This window comes from Neomonachus schauinslandi, chromosome 5, assembly GCF_002201575.2.
Source record: "Neomonachus schauinslandi chromosome 5, ASM220157v2, whole genome shotgun sequence".
NCBI lineage: Eukaryota > Metazoa > Chordata > Mammalia > Carnivora > Phocidae > Neomonachus > Neomonachus schauinslandi.
In genome coordinates this window covers 16,385,015-16,391,788 of record NC_058407.1, presented here as the reverse complement: position 1 = coordinate 16,391,788, position 6,774 = coordinate 16,385,015, and the positions used below count along the sequence as shown (strand labels likewise).

General features: G+C 41.5%; 1 pseudogene; it reads right to left on the bottom strand.

The window, feature by feature from the left end:
- Positions 1-249: 249 nt before the first annotated feature.
- On the bottom strand, positions 250-528 carry LOC110578074 (annotated as a pseudogene).
- Positions 529-6,774: the final 6,246 nt, after the last annotated feature.

Sequence of the window (6,774 nt, the reverse complement as noted above, 5' to 3'; positions counted from 1 at the left end):
TGATGACATTTTCTGAACTCCTGGATCTAGCCATACCTGAAGCACAAAACTTTTCCAATGCAAATAAATAAATTATCTTTTTTTTTTTTAAATAAAAGCAATCCCACAGCATTTATTGTCCTCTGGTAATAACATAAAGGTAATCAAAACAATACGAACAAATGTTTTAGAACTGCACTCACAATAAAGGACATCTAAAAAAACAAACTACATGGCCTTCTCAAGAATTTCTCACTTTACTGATCATTCCTAGTTGGAGACAGTCTGGAGTAGGGTAATATTATCTCCTTTTAGCATGATCCGACCCAGTTGTTTTCTTGACTTTGTTTTAGAATGAATCTCTTCGGCATCATCTAATACGAGGTTCATGTACTCATCAGAACCAATGACACAGCCCTCTATTCGCATGTTCACTTGCTCATAAAGCCACACCTGAATTCGAGATCTAGTTTGCAAGTATCTGAAGATGAGGTTGATGGGCTGAACCATCACCTTCTGCACTTATTGGCCCTGGCCACGGTATGCCATGGTGGAAGCCAACTAAATTATCTTTATTTTAATGAAGCCAGTTTAAGATGTCACCTGCTACTGAAGGTTTCAACTAAGAAAGCATTTAATTTAATAATAGATTTCAAGTGCTTAAAGCCATGCCTGCCACACAGTATCTACTCAGTATCTGAAGCTTTATCCATTATCCTCAAGCTTATATGAGTCCACCTTGGTGATAAGGCCTGAACCGAAGGTCTTAAGGAGGCTTAATTTAAGTCTGTGTTATAGAAACCAAAGGGAACACTGGCCCCTCTCTACCACCCCTTGCCTCCGAGACAGAGCCTGTAAAGCATCTCTGATACTGGAGCCTCTGGCTGCCAACCAAACACTATCTGCCACCCTAAAGTTCCGCCATCCTCACAGCACTGAAGGAAAGGTCTCACCCCCTCCCATACCCCAAAGCAGAGCCAGGGACTTCCTTCCTCAGTCACCTTGAAGTCAGGGTTCCTTAACTTTGGCACAATTAACATTTTGGGCCAGGTAATTCTTTATTATAGAGACCTTCCTATGCATTGTAGGACGTTTAGAACATCCCTGGCCTCCACCCCCTGGATATCAGTAGCGGCCCTAGAACTGCGACAACCAAAATGTCTCCAGACCTTGACAAATGTCCCCTGGGGCAGAAATCATCCCTGTTGAAAACCACAGATCTAGACCAAAGCCATGAATGTTCATTCCACTGAGAGTAACCTTGGTGGTGAAATGTGCAACCCAAAGACCCCACAATTTTCAAAGACACAAGCAATATGAGGTTTGGAGAGTTTAATGGACAGCTTAGACATGCAAATTACATGATAGTGATGAGAACAGCAACATGGAGCATCATCATTGTCCAACTAAGTAGGAACTCAACAAACACATTGCAAGAAACGACTACCACAGGGAAGAAGACACATCTTAAGTATCAGCACAGAGATATGGAATTAAATAATATATTAGGAATGCTTGATGTGGGGTGCCTGGGTGGCTCAGTCAGTTAAGCCTCTGCCTTCGGCTCAGGTCATGATCCCAGGGTCCTGTGATTGAGCCCCACATCGGGCTCCCTGCTCAGTGTGGTGTCTGCTTCTCCCTCTCCCTCTGTGCATGCTCTCTCTCTCTCCTTCTCTCTCTCTCTCTCAAATAAATAAATAAATATTTTTTAAAAAATAAATTAATTTTAAAAAAAGGAATGCTTGATGCAATGTGTTAGATTGAACACTAAGGAAATAAGACTAGAAAGGTCAATTGGGAACATGCTAAAGGGCCTGACTTTATCCTGAAAGCCAGTGGTTCCCAAACTATTTTGCCTGCACACCCCATCAGTAACAAACTTTCGTGCATGCATCCACCCCCAATATATATATATATATATATACATTTGTTTATGTATAAATTATATTATACCAAGAGCTATTATTCTAATATGTTACACCCATTAGGAAACAAACGCAAAAAGATAAATGTGTAGAAGATAAAAATGAAATAAGTAATATTTTCCAATGGAATTATTTTTCATTAATTAATATCTACAAATATCTATTAAATTAATCTGGACCAATGTTATCAATCAATAACTTAGATAACTTCCATAATCAACAAATGACTACACTACGCTTCTGTTGACAAAATAAAAAATAAAAAAATAAAGGATTGTCATTGTCACCATCATCATCATCATCACAAACTAGCATGTATTGGGTGTTACCGGGCACTTTTCACTTATTATCTTTTATAATCCTCATGACAGCCCCATAAGAAGAACAAATATTAGATGTAAATCACAGATGGGCAAACAGAGGTATAGAGAAGTCAAGTAACCTGGCGAAGGTCACACAGCCAACTAGGGAAAAGTGTATGTCTCACTTCACAGCCCAAAGTTTTAACCATGATGCCATCCTTAGATTTTGTCTGAGATTCCATCAACTGAGTGTTTATTTGATAATCATCATAGGTGACATCTAAGGAATTCCTGAGACATAAGCCCAGATAGATAGATACATAGAACCAGGAATATGGAGCCAGAAAATGTGCTAGATATCATTAAAGTCTGTGAGTCCCATCCTGGAGTCTGGGCACACCAGCAGCTTACCAGATCCTGGTTAGAAGCCCCTTTTGGCTATCCAAGTCATCATAAGAATTCCTAAAATGTGATTTCATTATATAATCAGAAGTATTTCTACATCTGAATCATAGATAGCAAGAAAGAAAATTGGTTACTATTTAGCAAATAGCCCAGAAGACAGTATCTTTCAAAATATGGAAAGGAAAGGATTCAGGAAAAAAGAAGGCCCAGGCACTAAAGAGTGTGAGACCCTGCTTCAGTCTGATTTTGTTGCTTCTAATGAAGGTGAGAAATTATGTGAGCCAACTTGGACAAAAACTCAAAAGGAAAAATTCAATTTTCCTAAATTCATAGTTCTGAGGACACTGTCAGAGGAAGATGTGCACGTACATTTCTTTTTTCTAATTCTATGTGGATTGAACTTCCCAAAAAACTTCTTACTATGGTCAACCAGTTGGCCAACCCCTCAAGAAATGGAAACACGCCCATAGAGCCTCATAAGATGATCATGTGGCGAGCAGGTGGACCTGGAGAAAGCAAAAGAACAGAATCACCAGCCTCCTGCATCCTGCCCTGACTAGGGCAAGAGTAGGAAGAAAGGCTGGCTTGTCCAGTTCACACAGACCATCCACGTGACACGTGCACATCTACAGATGGAAACTATAAATCCTGACCGTTTTGCCTATTTACTCATCTCCCCTCTCTAGGAAGACTATAACCTCCTCTATGTGTCTCCAGTGCCCAGCACATTTCTTGCCATACAGTAAGCACTCTGTAAATGTTGGCTGAATTAATTCATTTGTATAGAAATGTGTATCACATTAATCAACAATGATTAATATGGACTTAAAGGCCCAGGGTTCAAATCCTGACTCTTACTGGAAAACTTTGTGATCCCATCAAAGCCTCATTGCCTTATTGGTAAAATGGGTAAATTTCATAAAGTAAAAACTCTATGGCATGTTGGTGGAAAGGTCAAGGATTACAGATGCTTCAGAAAGCAACCCACCAGCCCTAAGTGAGATGGAATGTGTATATGTCCCGCTACATACATATCTCCCAGAGAAATTCTAGCTTATGGTAATGAGTGACGCCAGGGGAAAAACAAAGTTAAATGTAATGAATACGGTCTATGGGAAGCAATGGTGCAAAAAGAAGCAAGAAACTAGACATCCCTAGAGCAACGTGCAGAGATTTCAGCACAGTATTAACATGCAAAGCAGGCAAGCAGCCAGAAACACATGGAGAGACCTATACAAATAAATAGAATGGAAGCAACCTAAATGTCCAACAACAGGAAACAGGGGGGCGGGAGCGGGGTGGGAGAAACTATGGTGCTTTGTCTCAGTGGAGCACCAGGCAACTGTAAAAAGAATGAAGAAGATCTTGGTATACCAATGTGAAATAACTCCAGGATATATTGTTAAGTGAAAGAAAAACAAGTATAAAATGCTGTTTATACATGCACTACATTTCATATAATAACAAAGAGACATAAGAATATATATACATATAGGGGGGTGGAGCAAGATGGCGGAGGAGTAGGAGACCTGGATTTCGTCTGGTCCCAGGAATTCAGCTGGATAGGGATCAAACCATTCTGAACACCTACGAACTCAACAGGAGATCGAAGAAAAGAATAGCAGCAACCCTCTGAACAGAAAAGCGACCACTTTCTGGAAGGTAGGACGTGCGGAGAAGTGAATCCGAGGCGATATTCGGGAGGATAGACAGCGGGGGAGGGGCCTCCGTCCGCCGCTTCTGGCAAGTGATAGAGCCGCGGAGCACAAAATCGGAACTTTTAAAAGTCTGCTCCGCTGAGGGACGTCACTCTGGTGGCTAAGCGGGGGGTGGAACCCTCCGGGACAGTGTGGTCTCAGGACCCTCGGGGTCACAGAAAGACCGGGGGTGCCTGAGTGTGGCAGAGCTCCCAGGTAATGGAGCGGGGAAGCCGGCTGCAGAGACGGAGCCGAGGCGCGGGCTCTCAGCTCGGGGTTGCCATAAACCGGGATCCGCGGCACAGTCGGGCCACTGCTCCTCCAGCAGGGACCCAACAAGCGGCAGATACAGGGAGACTTACCTTCTTCCCCCGGAGGAGAGGCGCAGGAGCGCACCACAGGGATCTGCGGGGTTTGGAGACTCCACACAGGGTCGGGTGCCGGAGATAGAAACGCGCGGTCACAGGACGGGTGAGCACGGAGTGCGGCCAGAGACCGGGAAGACGGGAGTGACTGCTTTTCTCTTGGGGGCGCACTGAGGAGTGGGGCCGAGTTCTCGGCTCCTCCGGGGCAGAGATTGGGAGGCCGCCATTTTCACTCTCCGCCTCCAAAGCTGTACGGAAAGCTCGCAGGGAATAAAAGCTCTGGAGAGCAACCCGAGCAGATTACTTAGCCGGGAGGGGGCAAGGGCGGGGCAATTCCGCCTCCGGCAGAGACATTTGGAAACCACGGCAACAGGCCCCTCCCCCAGAAGATCAGGGAGAACAGCCAGCCAAGATCAAGTCTACCGATCAATGAGAACGGCAGAACTCCAGTGCTAGAGGAATACTGCACATAGAATCCATGGCTTTTTTACCATGATTCTGTAGTCCTTCAAAGTTAATTTTTTTTTAACTTTTTTTTTTGAATTTTTCTTTTTCCCTTTTTCAACCAACATCTTATCAATCCCTTTTTTAAAAAACATTTTTATTTTTCACTTTTAGAGTCATATTCTATCCCTTCATAGTAGCTACCTGTATTTTTGACATATATATATATATAAGTTGTTCTCTCTTTAAAATTTTGAGATAGTCTCTTCTAACAGATCAAAATATACCCTAAATCTCTAGTGTATGGTTTTATTCTACTCCCCTGCCTGATCACATTCTGTCCCTTTTTTTTCTTTTTTTTTAAATCCTCTTCTTTCTTTTTTCAAACAACTTCTTATCAATTCCATTTATAAAATTTTTTATAATTTCTGTCTTTACAGTCATATTCCATCCCTTCATCATATCAACCCTTATTTTTGTACATATATAAGTTTTTCTTTCTTTAAAATTTTGGGAGGCACTTTCTTCTAACAGACCAAAATACACCCAAAATCTAGTGTGTAGCACTGATCTATATACCAGCCTGATCATATTTGATCACATTCTGGTTTTGTTTTGTTTTGTTTTGTTCTGTTTTTGTTTGTTTTTATCTTTATCTTTATCTTTTTCTTTTTTCTCTCTTTCCCTTTCTTTTCCTACTGCTTCAGGTCTTTTCTGATTTGCTTAGAGTATATTTGCTGGGGACATTGTTACCCTGTTAGCATTTTGTTCTCATTAATCTATTCTCCTCTGGACAAAAATGACAAGACAGCAAAAATCACCTCAACAAAAAGAACAAGAGGTAGTACCGGCTGCCAGGGACCTACCAATACAGACATTAGTACAATGTCAGATCTAGAGTTCAGAATCATCACTTTAAAGATACTAGCTGGGCTTGAAAAAAGCATGGAAGTTATTAGAGAAACCCTTTCTGGAGAAGTAAAAGAACTAAAATCTAACCAAGTTGAAATCAAAAAGGCTTTTAATGAGGTGCAATCAAATATGGGGGTGCTAACTGCTAGGATAAATGAGGCAGAAGAGAGAATCAGTGATATAGAAGACCAAATGATGGAAAGTAAAGAAGCTGAGAAAAAGAGAGATAAACAACTACTGGATCACGAGGGCAGAATTCGAGAGATAAGCCATACCATAAGACGAAACAACATTAGAATAATTGGGATCCCAGAAGAAGAAGAAAGAGAGAGAGGGGCAGAAGGTATAATGGAGCAAATTATAGCAGAGAACTTCCCTAATTTGGGAAAGGAAACAGGCATCAAAATACAGGAAGCACAGAGAACCCCTCTCAAAATCAATAAAAATAGGTCAACACCCCGACATCTAATAGTAAAACTTACGAGTCTCAGAGACCAAAGAGAAAATCCTGAAAGCAGCTCGGGAGAAGAGATATGTAACCTACAAGGGTAGAAACATTAGACTGGCAACAGACCTATCCACAGAGACCTGGCAGGCCAGAAAGGACTGGCAGGATATATTCAGAGCACTAAATGAGAAAAATATGCAGCCAAGAATACTATATCGAGCTAGGCTGTCATTGAAAATTGAAGGAGAGATAAAAAGCTTCCAGGACAAACAAAAACTAAAGGAATTTGCAAACACA